At 48.3% G+C, this 20,268-nt stretch overlaps 1 non-coding gene across 1 annotated transcript; it reads left to right on the forward strand.

Moving 5' to 3' along the window:
- Positions 1-12,211: 12,211 nt before the first annotated feature.
- Positions 12,212-12,283, forward strand: TRNAQ-CUG (transfer RNA glutamine (anticodon CUG)). Its single transcript has one exon. It is a non-coding gene; the product is annotated as a tRNA-Gln (tRNA).
- The last annotated feature ends 7,985 nt before the right edge of the window (positions 12,284-20,268 follow it).

Raw genomic sequence — 20,268 nt, forward strand, 5'->3', positions numbered from 1 at the left:
TTGGCTTGAGATTTTCCTTGCCTTCATATTTTCAATTTCCAGCCACTTCTGCCTTTCATCACATGAAAAAACAGACAATCCATGTGATGGTTTTCAGCTTTCACTGTGTCCCTGTGCCTGAGCAAAAGGAGTGCAGTTTCTCTAGACATGATGTGGAAGTGAATTTCAGAATCACAGAATATTCTGTGTTGGAAGGACCCACAAGGATCATTGAGTCTGACTCCCAAGTGGATGGCCCATAAGGGGATCAAACCCACAGCCTTTTATACCCTGCTTTTATACCCCTGACCAGCTGTGCTAATCTCACACCCAGTGTTGCCATGGCTGGTAAACTGAGGGGAGCAGAAGCTCTGTAATGCAAAACACGGGAGTTTTTTGGTAGTATTTGAAGGAAAAGGGCACATGCCTGGGAGCTGCAAGCAAATTGCAACCTCTGTGATGAGTGCATGCTAAATAGGGGTTGCAAAAGGAAATATTTTACCTACTCTGCATTTGGTTCTCTAATGTGGCCCCTTCCTAGGAATTACTGATGGTTCAGAATCCCTTCTCTTGTAACTGTGGTTAAGATTAATGGGAACAATGTATCATAGCTTCTCTTCTTTACTTTCTCCCTGTTGCCATTCTTCAGCCTTCTGCAACTCATGTGAGGTTGGGGAATTGATTGATGCCTCTGGAGGTGCTGCTTTGGTGATCACGATTCACAGATGCTATAACACTGTCAGCTTTTACACTTACTGAAACTGTAATTTTGTAACACCTACATTGGGAGTCAAATTTGAGAAGCTGCTGTGCTTTGATGTAGCAGCTGTCACACACATCCTGCTGCTGGGCTGACAGAGTCTGTTCTACAAAGGCTTTATTTCTGCCTCACATTGAACCACTGGGGATGTGTTGAAATGCCTGAATTCTCATCCAGAGACAATGTAGTACAATCTGTAGGGAAACATGAAGTTTTATTTTAGGCTTCATATGTAGTCTTTATGGTGTCCATTTTTTTATATCAACAGATAAACTCTTGCTTAGGTAGGATCTAACTTTGTAGCAGTTTCTCAGTGTTCACTTGAAGCTGGGAAAAGGTGTTACAGAGCAGATGTGTACAGATCATTTAAGTGTTTGGATAGTTATAAAAGAGCAGCAAGCCAGAGTGCTATAAAGTTTCTTCTCATCTCCATTACAGTTGGTATTGTTAAACTGTAACCACATGTTCTGCTGTCAGTGGCAGGCACTGCACAGCGAGCTCTGTATCAGCTCCAGCAGAGCTCATTCAGGTGCAATTCCCACTGACATCAGCGGGAGATCTGCCTGAGTCAGCACTGCTGCCCTTGGTTCCCATGTAAAGATCCCCAAACATTTCCAACACATTGTATTAAGCCATACTTTATTATATGTAAGCAATGTCAAGCAGATGGTTTCTGCAGCAGTTTCTCTAATTTGGCAAAACATGCTGGCAAGTATAGTTAGGTGAATGCTGTGAGAAAGTTGAACGAAAAAATGTGTCTCCTTGAGGCTGAAAGCAGCGTTCAAAGGGGGAGCCAGACTTCTTGGTTCCTTGGTGATGGTTTTCCATTTATAAACCTTTAGAATCTCAGTGGGTTTTATTCTGTATGCTTAAAGGCATGTAGGATCTTTATCCACTCCTGTTTATCTCAAAAGAATGTCTGCTGATCATAAAGTGGAAATCCCTTTGTTTGCTTGATTCAAAAAGACAACCAAAATCTTCCTTGCTCCTTGGGAAATATTCTCTGTAGACATAGAGCTATGGGAAATACACAACACACACAGCCTGGATGCCCCACCAGCTCCTGTTTTTTTCTTAAGGTAGCAGCTGTTGCTTCAGAGAAGAACTCAGTGTGTTCTGCAGGCATTGTCCAAAATAGAAACATTTGGAAACATCTGCAGCAAAGCTGAACCCTGCTGAAGGTATGTTAAAGCAAATGTAGGTGTACTGTGGCGGGGACAGAGAACAAAGGATCAGAGCTTAGGAGAATAGTGTTTGCCTTGTTTTCTTTTTTTAGCACCACTATAGAGTACAAGTAAATTCAGAGGGGAAAGGAATAAAGAAAAGTTGTTTATGCTTCCATCACCATCAGGTGTTTAGTACTGATGTTTAAAGCTTAAGCATCTTCCCCACGAAACCTTTGTTGCACAACCTTAGTATCCCAAGGCTCTACAATGATTGCAGTTGTGTGTAATGGCTCCCAGTTCCACATCTTGTCCTGTTAGACCGTAACTGATTAACTTCTGGGCAAAAAGCACAGCTGCTCTCTCATCATTGGCACTGCTGCAGGAACATGTGGGGTACCCAGATCAGCTCCCATCCTGGGCAGAGAGAGCCCAGCCCTTGGCAGAGCTCGCTGTGGGGCAGTTCCTGTGCCAGGCAGCACGGGCACATCTGCAGCAGGGATGGCTGGCTGAGCTCACCTGGGTCTGCATCTCACTTGGGAGGCAGCTTTGCAAATCCTGTTTAAAACAGCTGTCAGGATCAGGTACTTGCAGTTTCATTTGTGTAGTGTGACAATTTGTAAGGTATGTATAGGCTGTGATCTCTGCAGATGACAGTAGCTGTAAAAGCAGAGCTCATGTTTTTAATAACTTTAACATATTAGGGGTGCTTACAGTGCAGACAGGTATGTTGGATTTTCATGTACTGTTTTCTCTGCTTTTTGAAAGCCACGCCACGAAAGGCAGATGTCTTCAGACTTCTAAGGAAAAGCAAACAAAACACATAAATGAGGTGATATTTTATTTCTGCCAGTCCTCATGTATGAAAAATGTTACTGCCAGTTTCAAATACCAGTCACAGGCCAGCATCACAGAGGGACTTTGCTGAGATCAGGATCTTCTCCATGGTGCCTGTGTCAGTTTCCTCCATATTTACCTATTTTTAAAGAAGATAAAGGTATTTTACAAAGTTATTCAAATTGCAAGCTTAACTTGAAAATGCACTATTCTAATGAATAAAATGCTTACAGCACACTTAAGACTTTATTAGCAGAGGCACAACAAACTGCTGCACACATACCTGGGAAACTACTGAATGACTTTAATGGGAAAAGGGTTCAGCCTTTTCTCATTTTACTGAGAAAATCAGTTTGGCAAGTGCAGTGCTTCTTATGTAGCAAAATATGAACAGCTGTAAGGCATGGGGCCAGAATTTCAGTGTACGCATTTGGAAGTGACTTCTCAAGCATAGTAAAGGTACCTGTGACATTATTTTGGGAATTGATGTTTTACTTCATTTGGAGATAACTTTTAGCTTTTGGGAATTAATAAGATTTGGATCCTTCTAAGCTATTGTATCAGGGCTTGTCTAGGGACGAACCAAACCAAAACCAAACTCCCCTCCTGCCCCCAATAAATTAAGCTACCTGGGTAAACTTGGCTTGGCATCAAGTGCTGCTGGTTTGAAAATGTTTCTCAAGTCCTACCATGTAATTGCATAAATAAACCCCCATTGGAAAAAGCCATGTAGAAAATGAAAGGATGTTTTGAGTATTAAATTGGCCTCCAGAAGTTCTGAGATTAATTCCAAGTTGTGCCAGAAACTTTCATGTTCTTGCTTATTTGCTGATGATCTCTCCACCCCTGCCTCTACCATTTCCTGTGTACATCAAAGACAGCAGTCCAATTTTTCCAATTTTTCATTGACCCTAAGTTTTCATGATACAAATAAAGCCACCCAGTTCAGTTATTCATCATTTCTAATCTTGCTGCATCTTTTACCTCACTGGTATTTGAGACTCAGGCTGTGTTTCCCAAGCTGAGCTTCTTGAAAACCCACCTTGTAATTTCATTCTTCTCCTTACCATTCACTTTGGGGAAAGCTTCATAAGGTGAAGTATCTTCACTGTTCGTGACTCCAAGAGCCCACTCAAAGAGTGTTGGGACATGTCACATTGGTGGCTTGCTGTTGAACTGACCTAGTTAGTTTTTAATTTAATAACTGTCCAGTTACTAAGGTCAGTGCCCCCAAATGGCCTTATTCTGTACATATGCACAAAGACACAAGTGACCATTCTTAATTTGCAGCTAATACACCTTTTGTCTTGTGTTTTTTGCCTTTTATATGCAATTTCTCTTGACCCTTCTACTGGGGCCTCACTCTGGGAATCAGTAGGTGTTTCAGCCTTCTGTGAGCCCAGTTTAATTTGACTTCTCAGAAGGATTTAAAGTAAGAATTTGTTTTAGATCAAAGTTCTTTGAGCTGTCACAAGCATTGCACAAGATTGGAATAAATATGAATTTTAATAATAGAGCTGCTTAATGTTGAGGTTTAAAACTCCATGCTTCAGTTGCTCCCATGTCATTAACCCTCACCCACTGAGGAATGTTATACACAACTTTACTGTCAGTGACTAACTCTCAAATCAAAATAAGACAAATAAATCTGTAGTTGTAATACAGAAACTTCCTTCTCTCTGAGATCTGTGACGTCCAGTTTCCTGCTGAATCTGAGCTGAAAAAAAGAATTCGGAATGGCTGGTTCCTTCATTGCTTGGTATTCCCATCCCCAACAGAAGTGGGAACAAATGTTTTCAATTTTCAAATAACCAATAGGAACCTATCTCAGAATGTTGTGTCTTGTGCACCAAAAGGTGAAATAAATGTGGGGTTTTTTCCCCAGAACTTTCTCTCTCTAGAAAGATCTCCTAAACATTTATCTTCTGAACATGTTCATCCCATTGGACATGGGGAGATGCTTCTAATCCTTTTGAAATACCAGCTTTCTGGATCAGGTAACTTTGTGACTTTGGAAAAGGAAGGACACTTTATATCACGCCCTCTTTTTATTTATATTATCTTTACTTTAGGCTTTAAAGTTTTGTTTAATTTATGGTTTTGGAATTTATTTGTAGAAATATAAAAAATATTCTTTTTTTCTTTTGTAAGTTTCCTTACTGAATCAAAAAGTTTTTATGGTCTTGCTATAATTATAGAAATTGGAGTGTCAAATGACGTCTTTTATGAGACCAGCTTAATGAAACCGAAGAGACACTTTCAGACATAGAACTGTTTCACTGAAATACAAACACCAGTTTTCAAAGTTAAATTCAGATAAAAAACTGTTTAAACTTGAACAGTTCTTAAGCTGCATAGAAATTTGAGAGTTGAAAAAGATATTGGTTTTGTGCCCTGTTAGAAATTTTCCCATTCCTGAGCCACCTGTGTGTTCTGCTGAACCCACCTTTCCTCTCTCTAATGACTTACTGAATCTGCCCTCTCTGTGTTGCAGGTACAAACCTCTTTGATGATATAATTTATTAGCTTGTGCAAGTTAAACTTGTATCACGAGATTGAAGCTGTATTTTGCCTTGAGGATCAAAGCTTCAGCCTGCATATCCTGAAAGCTGGTCTGGCTATTAGAGTATAGCATTAGTCACATTCAAGATATTATCTTTGTAAATTCAATCCTGTATCTATCCTGGTGTTATGGTGTCTATGTTCACACCATCCCTTCTTACAGAGAAGCTAACTAAAAAGAGCAGATGTCACATATTTAATCAAGACCTTTCCCTTTTGTGGTTTTCCCATTCAAAGAAAACAAAGATGAATGAGTTCAGAGAATTTAAGTCCTCTGCTATTTTCACAGAGCTCCTTTTTGAATGGTTTTGTAGGCGTACACCTACTCTGCTGTCAGGCAGTGACATGCTAGGAGCTTACTATGAATTTCTGTAATGGAGAAAAGGAGTTCAGGCACAGGGCGGGGCTTCCCCCAGCGCTGGAGATGTCTTGGGGTTTGCTGTGTGTTCTTGTGTGGTGAGTAATGGGACAGGTTGAGGCAGGGCATTAAAAATCCTGGTGATGCTGACTGACAGGTGGGGCTGTGAGGCATTAGCCAAGCCTGGGAATGCTGCTGAGCCTCTGCCTGCCTTTTCCCAGGTACGTGCTGCTGATGGTGGCCAGTGCCACGGCCCTGCACCTCATGGATTACTCTGAAAGAGGGGAGCTCTCTGCTGGGCAGATGCACCTGGCCACGCTCCTGGAGATGCTGCTGCACCTGGCTGATGAGACAAACATCAACTGGGCTTTACTGCCAAAATAAAACTCATCCATTTTCTTATAAACCCCAGCAATTTGGTCCCCAGGGCTTTGTTATTCAGTCTCTTCTTATGTTGGTTTGAAGGGGCTTGATCCCAAGGAGTGGGAGGAGTGCACCTGTGTCCTTTTCCCCCACTTTTCTGTTCCAGTTGTGGGGAATAACTGGATTTTGGTTGTTTTCCTTTGCAGTTCACTGCAGATCCTATAAAGGAAGGATCATCCCTCGTCCTTCCACCAGCAGGTGAGAGTAGAGATAGTCATATTTCAGGAGCCTAGTCATGGAATATTTTATGGAATTGGCCAAGTAGCTTCTGGGGTTTCTACAGTCTGTCCATGGCAGATCCAGCCTGTACTTCAATTTAGTGCCCCTCTGAGCTCTTAGTCCACAGGGAAATTAACATTTTGGGAAGTTCTTAAAGCTCTACTTAATGGTTTGTGGATTATGATGATTTTCTGGAAGTAGACTATCCACCCTGACCTGTTTTCTTCCCACTCCCTGTCAGACTGGACCTGCGGGAAGGCTGAAGTGAGACCAGTATCTGTAAAATCTGTGACTCTCCCTGTCTCCCTGAGGCTGAAGCTGGCAGAGTGGGAGATGTAAAAGACTGAAAACTTCTTTTTTTATCCCTTGAATCCCAAGACTCTGTATCTGTAAGACACTCCTTTCTTTGTGGCACCTTGGGGACACATTGGGCAGAGGAACCTGTTGTGTGTCAGCATGGGAACCATCAGGACATACCACGACCAGCCAGAGATGCTGGTTAAGAGATCTCCCTCTGGGCTGGAGTCAGATATTAGGTCAGCGTGGTTCCTTGGGAACACTTCCAGAGGATCATACCCTTCCTGTTCTCTGGAATCCCACCATGCACACGGTGCAGTAAAATATTTTTATTTTAAAAAAGTCAGTCCAGGATTGGAAATGCCAGTCCAGGATTGGAAGTTAGCTGTTCCTCTGATTTATTTTTCACAATGTGTTTTTAATTTGACACAGAAGCCCTCTCCTTCCCTCAGACCCCATATCCTTTAGCTTTGGGTTTTCTCAAAAACAACTCCCTGCCTACACCAATGAAAAATATTCCAAATTAGGGTACTCTGAGACTCTGCAACCTGGGATCAGTTGGTCTCTTGGAACCCTTGAGAAGGAATTTGTCATCTCTTGATGACAAGCTCAACCTGAACATAATTGAAGAAATAAAAACTAAAACCCAGCCCACCCCGTGGGGAGCGTGGGCAGGGCCTGGCACAGGAGCTGCAGCCGTGCCCAGCAGGGCCCGGGGCACCCACACCTGCTCCGTGCCCAGGGTCCCAGGAGCAGGGAAAACTCCCACTGTCCAGTCCCTGCATTTGGCTCCTGCTGGCACTTGGCAGCCTGGGCATGTTTGGGTGCAAGGGCTCCAGTGCTGCTGCCTGGAGAGATTGGGAAAATGGGCATTAACCACTCCTGAGCTCCGGCTGGGGAAAGCATTTGGCACCTCTGGCATTTCAATAAAAACAGTTTCCATCATTTTGGAAATATGTTGAACCAACCCACAGGAGACAAATAAACCTTTCTCCATAAATACAGGCCTAGGGATTACACAATTATTCCTATGCCTGGTCAAACAAGCCAGCAGACAGTTTTTGGGGAGAGATTCCAGGCTCTTGTCTCCCTCCCTGGCTGTGCAACACTTGCAGAGCACCAGGATTTGGATACTCAGGCCTTAATTTAAATCCCATAGATATTAAGGCTTAGGAAGTGTCCTAAAGGCACCTCCATTCATACTTCAATTTTTCATATTTTAAGTCTTCTGTCACTAATGAGTTTTGCTCTTCTTTTGTTAAGAATAGCATAAGAATACTCCACCTCTTTCTTCTTTAGGCATCCCCATCCAGGAGATAAAATAGATGTGGAAGGAAGTTTGGAATGCTGCTTCCAAGTCAAGTTACCTGGTAGGAAATTGCTTCAGCTCTTTTGTACCTCAGTGTGTTTTAAACACAGCTTGGCCCTTCATGGCTGCAGACTCTCTGCTACTCCCAGGGGAATAACATCAGCTGTGGTCTCATCTCAACTGTACACAAAAAGATTGATTTGGGGTTGAATTTGGATGCAGGCAGGTATGGGCCAATTTCAGAAAGCTTCAACCCCTGTTTTTCAGTGATTCAGTCAGTGACCGAGTGGTGAGACCTTCAGGATGGTCACCCCTCTCCTGGGCACCATCCCTGCTCTGTGGTCTGTTCCCACTCCTGCCATGGCCTCTTCTTTTAGTGGGAGGTTAAACCACAAATATTTGCCTTGCTGGTTTTTGGGATATCAGAGACTCCCCCAAGGCAGCTGGCAAAGCTCCTCTTTCCACACCCTCTGCCTCTCAAAGCCATGCTGGAGCCAAACAGAGCAAAGGAGATATCTTAGTTCCATGCTGGAAATTTCCACTTGCACCCAAAAAACAGGAGAAATAGTGTCTGCCCCATCTTTGAAAGTGTCCAAGGCTGCACAGGGCTTGGAGCAACCTCAACTAGTGGATGGAATGGCAGGGGATAGAATAAGGGGATTCTTAAGGTCCCGTCACATCCAAACCTTTCTGGGATTCCATGATGATTCTATGATGTCTTTCTGCATTTATTTTGCATCATTTCCTCTCAAATTTAATTTATCAAATTTAGATGACTTGTTAAAGGAATCATTTTAAAATTATTCCAGGGATAAAAAGGGGAGCACCAAACATAAAAAGTCATTCCTACATCCATCAAATAATTATTCATTGGAAGCTATTCCCTCATTTCTGTCCTTGTTTTGTTTTCTTGGAAAACCTTATGATCCTGCAGTTTCTCAGAGACATCTGATGGGATTACAGAAAGGTTTGCCCTGTCAGGGAGACAGGTGGGTTTAGAACACTTGTTCCTCTCCATCTTTATTCTTTAACCACATTTCCCACAGAAAGGTGTTGTGGAAGCAATTCAGAATTACTAGAAATGGATGAGGTTCACATTTTTTCTCCACTGTTTTTCACCTATATTCAAATTATTGGAATTACCCTCAAATGAGCCCTAGGAAACGACTATGGAAAAAGATCACTCAGAGGAACATCTTAAAAGAGAAAACCACATTCAGCAGCAGCAAAAACAATCCCATTGCTATTTTCACCGGGTCTCTAGGTGCTCTGCCAGAGCTCTGTACAGCCATTCCCATTCACAAACAAGCACTATGGAAGGCACTCACTTTGTCCATGAGGGTAAGGAGGCAGTTTTGGACACATTTTTTGCCATGGAATGGGACAACAAAGTCCAGGTGGTCTTTGTGGTCCCTTCCAAGCCAAACCACCCCATGATTCCATGACAGGATCAGCACCTATCCCAATTCCATTCCAGAAACCTACCACTAACTCACAACTTCCCCCATCCTCTTTTTGCACCACATCAGGGATGTGCTGCTAGCTGCCACAGGCATGGGATGCTCAGCATTCCCTGGGGATGCTGTTCAAAGATAAACTTGTGGCCTCAGTTCCAGTTTGGATTATGTCAAATAGCAGTGTGGGGTGGTTCCTCTCACATCCCAGCACTGGGACAGCTCACATGGAATGTGAGCGACTTACTGCATTTGAAGTTCCTGGCTTAAAAAGCAGGTGTTGTAATATCCTCTCCTGGGAATATCCAGAACACCAGGAGGGTCCCTGGAAGCCATGGGTAGGGACAGAGTCGGACAAACATTTGTGAATTGGTTTTCAGGAGATGCATCCACAGCCTGTGGCTTCAATGATTGCAAAGCTGTTCCTTCCCCTTGGAACAGCCAGGCAAAAGTTCTGGATTTCTGACAGAAAGAACCTCCAAGCTACTTGGCTCTTGCCAAATCAAGACCAGCATTCCCAACAGGCTCTAAGTAATAAACAACAGGAAAGATCATCTCACAGTGCATACAAACTGGGCACCACATTCCTCACTGGAACTGGACTGTTCCCACATGTCTGTAACAGCTGGCAGCATCCCCATTCCCTGGCTCTTCCATTCCAGAGAAAAAGACACCACAGCCCTTAGACACTCAGTGTGTAATCCCAACAAACAAGGGAAAACCACCTTGCTCTGGGAAGAAATGTAATGTCCAGTTTTGGCCAAGACCAAAAAAACCCAAATAGCGGTGCTGGCAACATTTCCAGGCATGGAGCCTCCCAGCTCCAGAACTGTAGCTCATAGGGTTCTTCCTGGTGCTGTTCTGTTTGGATGCTGCCTGTGAGCCTGAAGGCTTAGGATGGTACTTGGCACTGAGAAGCAAAGTGCCGATAGCAGGGTGTGTGCTGATCAGGCATGGGTGCAGCTGAAGTTGCAGGCAGCAAGAGCTTTCTCAGCTGCCACTTTTCTGAGCTCAATTTTTGCCAGGTTTTTCAGGTTTGTGGCTGGGCTCTGCGAGAGTGAAGAGCTTTGTTAGGGCAAAGGAGTTCATGCTGCTGTTTGAGTGTGGTGCAAAGAAGGATTTGCACTTGGAAGGGGAAGATCAGCAAAATCTTTTTGTCCTGTTGATTTTAGAGCAGGGATGTTTCCAACCTGGCTCTGGGCTTGGGGTGGTTTCTAGCTGGGCTCACTGCTTGTCCTTCTTCTGCGAGTCAACACCACCATCGTGTGGCTGTGTTCGTGAACGCTGAGAGTGACCAGGAAAATGACAACCTTTTTTCTGGCTCAGCCCCATTCGTGTGAGAGCAGTTCGTGGAAGAGCTCTCTGTGCATCCTGGCTCTTGAAGACTGACAGAATATGATGCTGCATGTATCAGGGAAGGAAGAAGAATCATTTCATTGTTGGCTGTGCAGTTAATAGACTGCAAAAGAAAAGGCAATTGCAGAACAGCCCCTTTCTTTTATAAGCTTTTCTGTGTCATCAGCTGCTCAACATGCAACTCGTACCCACTGAACTGCATCCAACTCCCTGGATATCTGCATTTTCCTTCAAACTCTACATACCATCTTACCCTCTCACGCTTGCAGATCCCAAAGCCCTTCAAAAACATCCAGCAGCTGCTCCCAAAGAAAAATTCTGAGAACAAAAAGCCAGCACTGGCCTTTATAGTCCCTTTGCAGTCTGTACGCTAGAGAAAACACACTGTGATGCACACTTTCCTTCTCAGCTGTATATATGGCATTCTTCACATTCTCTCAAGGTGACAGTCCATGGCTAAAGTGAAGCATTTCCAGCTGTAGTTTGGACTGAGACGTGACCTAGGGCAAAAAGGATTTACTGACCTTTCCTCTTCCTCTTTCCTGAGACCAAGGGTGCTCCATGCCATGCCACTGCCAGACAGTTTGCCCTTCACATTTCTGTCTAGAGCTGACTCAGAAATGCCCAATTTCTGGGTGCCCCTTTCGTACAGTCGCTGCCATCCTGGGAACAGATCTGGAGTGGAAGGAGAGGGAGGAAGGTGGGGTGGAGCAATCTCTGCAGCAAACCCCAGTCACACAAAAGAAGTCACAATCTGAAAGTCACTCCTTGGGGCCATCTTCAATCTTGCATGGTTTAAAAGTCCAAAGGCACAGTTAATCTCAGCCGGGAACCTGAGCCTCTCCAAACTCTTGCCAGAAAGCCAGGCCCCACACAATCACCTGATGGCAACACCCATGCTGCCCTCATGCCCTGCCAGACCCCTTTGAGCACTGCCTACCCCAGCTGTCCCGCACATGCCACTGGTGCTGTGCCCCCATGCACCCAAAAACACTGCAATCCCCCTTGCTGAGTGTCCCAGCAGGCCGCTCGTCTCACAGCTGACAGGGACATTTAATGGCTGTCCAACCCTTGACCCCCTGACCTGTGCGCCAAGGCACCCCACCCTGCTCCTGGCTCATGGCACCACCCCACGACAGACCCTCTTGACCTTGAAACTCTGAATACTCTGCTGGCCTCGCACCACTGCCATTCTCTTCATACAAAACCCCAGCTCTCTTGGCCCGAGAGTCAGAAAGGGCTCGGTGCAATTTGGGAGAGGAAAGATTTTGCCGAATTTCAAGTCTGGCCGCTGTGAGAGAGGCGAGAGCAGGCTTGCAGGAGGAGCTGTGGTGCTGGCCTGAAGGATGGTGTGATTAGAGAGTGTGTGGAGGCCCTGCAGGAGGGCTGCACTTGGCACTAGATGTGGAAGGCAATGGAGAGCCAGGCAGGCTCAGCTGGGGCCATGAGGCTGAGGCAGGCTGAGCACAGGGGCCAGAGGTGAGCTGTGCAGGAGGTCCCATGGTGTAATGGTGAGCACTCTGGACTCTGAATTCAGTGATCTGAGTTCAAATCTCAGTGGGACCTGAGCCTTTTGGTTCCCTCCCGCTTTGCCTCAGCATGCTCACACTCCCACAGCTCTGCTCTGCTGCTGGGTCACTTGTGCCCTGTTCCCTGATGAATCACACAGCAGCTGAGATGCAGACCACCCATCACTCCAAATGGGTCAGGCACATGCAGCTGCTCTGGGACCATTGGGTCCTGTGTTGGATGCACCCAAACACAGAGACTGGGCTACATGCTTTGGGCAGCCCCGTTTCCAGGTTGGACCACTGCCACAGGAGCAGCAGGTTACTCTGTGTGGCATTACTTGTATGGCCACCCCTGTCCACTGCTCCCTTCTTGCTCCATTCCTCTGGGGCTTCTTTTCCTCTTTCCCCTGCCCATTTCTTTCTATTGCTCTGCAATCGATTCAAGGAGCTCTACCAACACTGGCCAGTGCCCCATCATTGGGGTTCCATCTGTTGCCATGGGAGAGGGAAGGATCTTCCCTGCAGAGCAGGTGGTAGGTGAGGGAGGAGGAGAACAAACGACCCCGACTCTCCAGCACTGCTGCACAAAGGCTTTAATGAGAGGGAGCAAAAGCGGTGGCACAGAAGAGAGAGCAAGGAACACGTGTGGGGGGCCAGGCAGGGCGAGAGATGGGCCCATTTGCCAAGGCCAGCGGGGACGATGCGGCGGCCTCAGCAGATCTGCCCGCAGCGGGGGAAAGGCAGACACAGGCCTGAGCCCCCCAGGCCAAGGGAGCCCCCAGAAGAGATGGGAACGCCCGCGGTGCTGAGGGAGCTGCCCACAGCAGCTGACAGAGAGGATCCCACGGCTGTGTTCTGAGGGAAGGAGGTGAGGATGGGGCCCGGCAGGGTCACCAGCACCGGCGAAGCCTCGATGTAGAAGGTGGAGTCAGCGCAGCGGGCGAGGCTGGGCTCACTGCAGCTGCTTGCAAGGGGGGTCGGGCCACAGGGGCCGCAGGGCCGTGGGGGACAGGGTCTGCAGCAAGACATCTCTCGGTGCAGGAGGCAGCGCTGCAACACAGAGCAGGGAGCACCAAGCAGCCTCAGCATCAGTCTGTCTCTCTGTCCCTCAGCTCTCTCCAGGGACACATTTGCTCTTCAAAACACACTCTGTGCCTGCAGCTCCCACCACCCTCCTGGAGCCCTCCGAGTGGCACGGCACGGCAAGGCCGCCCCACTTCAGCAGTAGCACCCAGCACAGTGGCTTTAAGGCCCCTGTGGACAGACTGGTCACAGCCCATCTCCAGAACAGACGTGGCTGTGTGAGACAATGTCCCGGGATGCACTGGCACATTTTGTCCCACCAGGGCAGGTGCAAATTCTGCAGGGCACATCCCCCTGAGGCTGAGCCCCACTGCTCCCCTTCTGCTGGAACAAAGCCCCCTCTTCCCAGCTGTGCCCAGCCAGCAGCATGCAAAGGCTGACGGCCCTCCACCAGTTCTGTGTCAGGGCCAAGCTGAGGCAGCCCCAGCATCAAGCCGGGCAGCCTCCATGGCAGCAGTTCAGCCCACAGGGAGGGATGGAGCGGACTCAGGCTTACCTCGTTCCTGGAGGGAAGGGAGGCCAGAGATGAGGATGCAGAGCCTGCAGCAGCGCAGCCTTTTATGCCGGGTCCCAGAGCCCTGTGGGGCCACAAACATTCCTTGCTTGTGAAACATCCAAACTCCTGGGAGTGGCCACTTGCGAGGCCTCCCTGCTGATCAGGTCCCTGCCTCTGTCATTTTAAATATTGTTCTCCCTCTTTGTACATCCCAAAATCCTGCAATGACTCTTAGAATCACATTGGGATGGAGTGGACCTTAAAATCATTTCGCTCTAGCCCCATGAAACGACTTTTACAACTCTTCTGGACAACCTCTTCCAGTTTATCTCCCCACTCAGAGGAAAAGATTACTTCCCAATACCTTAACTTATTATACCTGCTTTCAGTTATGAACTGGTAGCCCTTGACCCTTCCCTCCACATCCCAAGCATGTATCCTTCCCTTTCTTAAATGAATGTCTCCTGGGAGCCTTCTCCTCTCTTTGCTACACAACGCCAACCCTCTCAGCCTGTCCTGGCAGGCTGATGGCTGCAGCTGCCTGGTGCTCTTTGTGGCTCCTCTGGACCCACTGCAGCAGGTCCGTGTGTTTCTAGGGCTGGAGGCAGTACCCCAGGCACGGTGTCACGAGAGCCGAGCAGAGCAGGACAATCCCCTCCCTCGACCTGCCGGCCCCACTGCTCTGGATGCAGCCCAGAATTCGATTGCCTTTTTGCACTGGGCTGCTAGCAGGGAGCTCAGGTTCATGTTCAGCAATTCAACCACCAGAACCTGCAGGTCTCCCTCCACAGGGCTGCTCTCAATCCACTCCAGGCCTAGCCTGTGCCCAGGTTTGGGATTGCCCTGACCTTGGCATTTGACAACCAGAGCACAGGCCTCACCTTGGGAAATTGGGGTCCCCTAGAAAACATGGAATTCAACGCATAGGAAGGTGATCAAAGCCATGCCTAATTGTCTCCCTGAATAACAAATTGACCAATTTTCTCAAACACAAATTGACCCACTTTGCTCACTGTGTCCAGCCCTCACGTCAGAATGAGGATGGCATCTTTGGAGGAGAGGCTGAGGGCAGGGAGCCCAAAGCTCATGGCTCCTTCTCCTGGGGCAGGCATCATTTGCCCACTCCCCTAACATCACACTTCAAAGGGATATTGGATCAGTCTCCCACAGCTTGAGGGAATCACTGTGATGTGGAAGAGTTGGGAAAATCCATGAGCTTCAGGCAAACCTGAATCATGCTGATGTGGAAATGAGTGCACCAGGTGCCCTGGACTCAGGCATTCCAGGGATACCAGAGCACATGGCCTCTTTCCTATCACATTTTTTGCCTTTGTCAGGGGCATTTCCTGACGTTTTAGAATGGTTCCCAAACCACCTTATACATCCATGTAATCCTGTGCTGCTGCTGCTGCTACTGCAGCTTTCCAAAAGACATTGGCTTCTGGTGGCTGCTCAAGGGACAAGTGGATGCAGAACAACCCAGGATAATGGAGGCTGGGAGAGGCCTCTGGAAGTCCTCTGCTCCCGCTCTGAGAAGAACAAACTTCCCAGCTGCCTCCGTAAACTGAGGATCTTGTCCCATTGTCCTCTGAACACTGCCACTGTCAGACAGGTCCCTGTCTCCTGGGCAGCAATTCCAGGGATGCCCTGCACCCTAAGGATGCCTCCAGGAGATGGAAAGGGCTCCTCCAGATGAGCGTCCCAGGTCCTCAGTGGGGAGGACCAGCAGGAGACGACACTGAGGCTGCCTGCACTGTTGAGCACATGCCACAGCAGCCTGGAGAGCACAGGGCTGCGTGTGTGCAGGGAATGCCATCGGCTCTTCATTGGACTCTCAGGGCAGTGACAAGGAACCCCTTTGGGGCAGGAGAGCTGGAAGGCAGAGAGAGAGTCTGTCCCATAAGAGCTTTCCCTTTGCGATGTGAAAATTCCTCTGGGGAGCTTTCAACACTAATCCTGAGAGTTCCTTTTTGTCCATGGCCTGATCTCTCCCCATAGGCTGGGCATCTGATCACCCCATTGCTGGTGACCTTTCCTTGGCACTGCAGAGACCACACCTGGGTTTCTGTCAACATTTGGTGTCCCCAGGGACACGGCAGGTGCTGGTGGTGATCTCTTAGGGCAAGAGGTACTGCCAGAGGACCAGCCAGAACAAAAGGGCTGCAGCACCAGACACATGGGGGAGGCCGAGGGCACTGTGCTTGTGCAACCGGCTGGAGATGGGCAAGGTGTGGAGTGGGACAGGGAGCTGCTGCCTCCACCACCGCCTGGTGGTTCTGGAGAAAATGAAGCCAAATTCTCCTGACAGGAGCACTGTAGAAGGGCAAGAGGCAGAAGTCACAACTTGCATGAAAGAAAATCCCAGGATTGTCTGGGGAAGGAAAATGAACAGGCCTGGTAGACATGTACAAGGGGTCTTCTTGAAGTCTGTGTCTGTGCTTAGAAGGCAGCAGGACAAGGCCCAGAGCCTGCTGAGGAACTGGGACAGTCTGATGTGCCCAGAGCAGTTGGTAGGAGCACTAGAGCTCCAGAGCTCCATGCAGACCTTCTGGGGTTGATGTGGGGTACTCTGAGTCACTGCAGCCCTTCTGCAGCCAACAAAAGACCATGCCATGGGAGACAGCAAATGCAGGAGATTGCAGACAAGCACCAGCTGATCCCCCACTGGGAATGCAAGGTGGGGAAATATCCTTCATGGCAGCAGAACATTGAGGATATGAGCTCTGTTATCCCTTGAGTGCCTGAGTCTGTGGCACCCAGTCCACTGAAGTCCACACTGGGTGACTCAGGTTTGCCTGCAGCTCAGGGATTTTCCCAGCTCTTCCACATCACCATGACACCCACTCTGGTGCTCCTGGAGACTGATCCAGTGTCCCTTTGAAATGTAAAATGCATGGATGGAATGGGAATCCCCATCCCAGACCCAGAAAAAACAGCCATTAGCTCCCTACCCTCAGCCTTTTCCCCAAAGCCACCAGCCAGGTCTCTGGCCTGTGGGATGAGCACACTGAGTAAAGCAGGTCAGAGTGGCTCTGGGTCTGTTTCAGGGAAGGATGCAGCATCTCTTTGATCACAAAACCAGGCCATGGCACGGCCTGTGACTGTAAGCAAGTTGCCCATGGCTGTCACTCAGGCCTGCAGGGGACATCCTTTCAGCTGAACATGGACTTGCCTTGCCACTGAGCTTTGCCACCTCCCTGCACACTTGGGTCTCTTTCCCACTATGGGGTTGTGCAGTGTTGACTTGGTGCCTCAAGTGACCCCCAGTCTTCTGTGGGTCTCTGTGAGCCTTGGAAGAAATGACTCTCAGGATTAGCCTGAGTGCCTGCAGGGAAACCTCCTGAGAGATGACCTGAGGTGTCACTTAATGGCTGAATTTAACTGGAACTAGAGCCAAATTAATCATCATGAACAAGTGACAGAAGCTTATAGACATGGCAAAAATTCATTTCAATTCCTCCTATACACTGGCTTGGGACCTCCACATGAAGTGTCCTTAGAAAGCTGGGACACACATTAGTCATTCCCACGTTGGATGTTGCAAAACCATTGAAAAATGCCTGAGATGAAAGAGGCAGGGACCTGATCAGCAGGGAGGCCTCGCAAGTGGCCACTCCCAGGAGTTTGGATGTTTCACAAGCAAGGAATGTTTGTGGCCCCACAGGGCTCTGGGACCCGGCATAAAAGGCTGCGCTGCTGCAGGCTCTGCATCCTCATCTCTGGCCTCCCTTTCCTCCAGGAACGAGGTAAGCCTGAGTCCGCTCCATCCCTCCCTGTGGGCTGAACTGCTGCCATGGAGGCTGCCCGGCTTGATGCTGGGGCTGCCTCAGCTTGGCCCTGACACAGAACTGGTGGAGGGCCGTCAGCCTTTGCATGCTGCTGGCTGGGCACAGCTGGGAAGAGGGGGCTTTGTTCCAGCAGAAGGGGAGCAGTGGGGCTCAGCCTCAGGGGGATGTGCCCTGCAGAATTTGCACCTGCCCTGGTGGGACAAAATGTGCCAGTGCATCCCGGGACATTGTCTCACACAGCCACGTCTGTTCTGGAGATGGGCTGTGACCAGTCTGTCCACAGGGGCCTTAAAGCCACTGTGCTGGGTGCTACTGCTGAAGTGGGGCGGCCTTGCCGTGCCGTGCCACTCGGAGGGCTCCAGGAGGGTGGTGGGAGCTGCAGGCACAGAGTGTGTTTTGAAGAGCAAATGTGTCCCTGGAGAGAGCTGAGGGACAGAGAGACAGACTGATGCTGAGGCTGCTTGGTGCTCCCTGCTCTGTGTTGCAGCGCTGCCTCCTGCACCGAGAGATGTCTTGCTGCAGACCCTGTCCCCCACGGCCCTGCGGCCCCTGTGGCCCGACCCCCCTTGCAAGCAGCTGCAGTGAGCCCTGCCTCGCCCGCTGCGCTGACTCCACCTTCTACATCGAGGCTTCGCCGGTGCTGGTGACCCTGCCGGGCCCCATCCTCACCTCCTTCCCTCAGAACACAGCCGTGGGATCCTCTCTGTCAGCTGCTGTGGGCAGCTCCCTCAGCACCGCGGGCGTTCCCATCTCTTCTGGGGGCTCCCTTGGCCTGGGGGGCTCAGGCCTGTGTCTGCCTTTCCCCCGCTGCGGGCAGATCTGCTGAGGCCGCCGCATCGTCCCCGCTGGCCTTGGCAAATGGGCCCATCTCTCGCCCTGCCTGGCCCCCCACACGTGTTCCTTGCTCTCTCTTCTGTGCCACCGCTTTTGCTCCCTCTCATTAAAGCCTTTGTGCAGCAGTGCTGGAGAGTCGGGGTCGTTTGTTCTCCTCCTCCCTCACCTACCGCCTGCTCTGCCCGGGTGAGCTCTGGCTGCTGCCCTGAGCCTTCCAGCAGCTGCACTAAGAACTCTCAGAAATTACACCAGAGCACCAAAGCCTCAGTCACTGCGCTTGCGTCTGTAACCTGGAGATCACAGCCCTGCAGAGCCCAGTGCCAGTTTGTCCCTCGTGAGAGATATTACCAATGTTCTGAGTAACATTTCATTCTTGTCAAAGCTTCTTCACAAAAGCACAGCAGAATCAATCTTCTCTCTTCTCCTGGTGGTGTTGGGATGTGTCAATGGTGCGAGTAGAGGATTGTGGGCTGGAAAGGGAAAAGAACTTCTTTTCATGCCTGGACATAGGCAGTGTGGCTTCAACAGAGTTTGACTGCAAAGTTCAGTCTGTTACTCAGTAATTGGATGAAGCATAAATAGAATATTGAATTGAAATCAATGTTTAATGTTTTATAGGGAGACTGTCCATTCAGAAGTGGATGGTATGCAATGGATATGGATACAAAATTAAAAGGGTGCAAAAGGGTTTGGCAGCACTGGATCCACAGTCACAGCAAGGACTTAATTTCAAATTCACAGTGACAATATTCATACCATTAGTGATTCTCTGTCTCACTTGCACACACAAACATCCACTCTTTATTTAGGTTTTAAATACACCTATGGAAAACACCCCTCGAAAATAAACCATCTTGGAAAATATTTTTTTTTTCTGAATGCCACAACATTCCCATTGTCACACTTTCAAAGAAAGTTCCAACACGAACTGTGGCCTGGATGAAATCTTGTTAGGACTAAAGCCCACTCTATTACAAGCCTATAAATGAGACTCCACCCTATAAAGTGGCCCAAAATGAGACCCTTGGAGCTCTCCTGGGCTGCAGCAGGCTGTGACCAGCAATGTCCCTCTGAGTGGGACAGCACTCACAGCCAGTGAACTCTCAGGGTTGCTGTACTTGGAGGATTGTCCAACAACGATGAGTCTCGGGCTGATACCCTCACTCCTTGAGGCTGACCCTTCCCGCTTTGGGAGAGGCAAAGGCATCCAAAGAGAGTGTTTCATTGACCACTGAGGGGAATTTTTCACAGGTACATTGCTTGTACCGACTCTTCATGTCTGTGTGCAAGCACGTGTGCATATATTTGGTATAGCAAATCTGGGAGAAATATTGCTTCCTTAGACCTTTAAGTAGTTGGGGATCTGAGTAAGTCAGGCCTGTCAGTAAGGTTAAGTTACTGATATAGTCTTACCTAAATGGTGCTTAGTGTTGTTCTTTTGCTAAGTTCCTAAGTATAACACTGAAATTGTATGTTAGGTTAAATGCTATTAAGAGTTTTTCCTCTGTCAAATTTGAAGGATAAGATATGAATTAGGTGTAAGGTAGGAGTTAAGTTAAAATAGAGTTGAGTGTGAGTGCTGACAAGCTTTTAGGCCGCTAAAGGCCTTTTTATACTTGCGCTCCTTTTGTCACAGACACAGACAGACACAGACAGGTACAGAGGGACACAGAGACACTGCCGTAGGGAGTTGCTGGTTAATTTGTGTTTTGATTGCTTGGATTTAGTTAGTTTTTGTGGTTGCTTGTCGTATGTGGTTGTGCCTTCAGTGTGGTGTAAGCAGGAGAGTGAATGTTGCCAAGGAGGTTTGTGGTGCTTTCCTTGACTCTGAGCTGTGTG

This window comes from Passer domesticus, chromosome 11 (assembly GCF_036417665.1).
Source record: "Passer domesticus isolate bPasDom1 chromosome 11, bPasDom1.hap1, whole genome shotgun sequence".
NCBI classification, from domain to species: Eukaryota; Metazoa; Chordata; class Aves; order Passeriformes; family Passeridae; genus Passer; species Passer domesticus.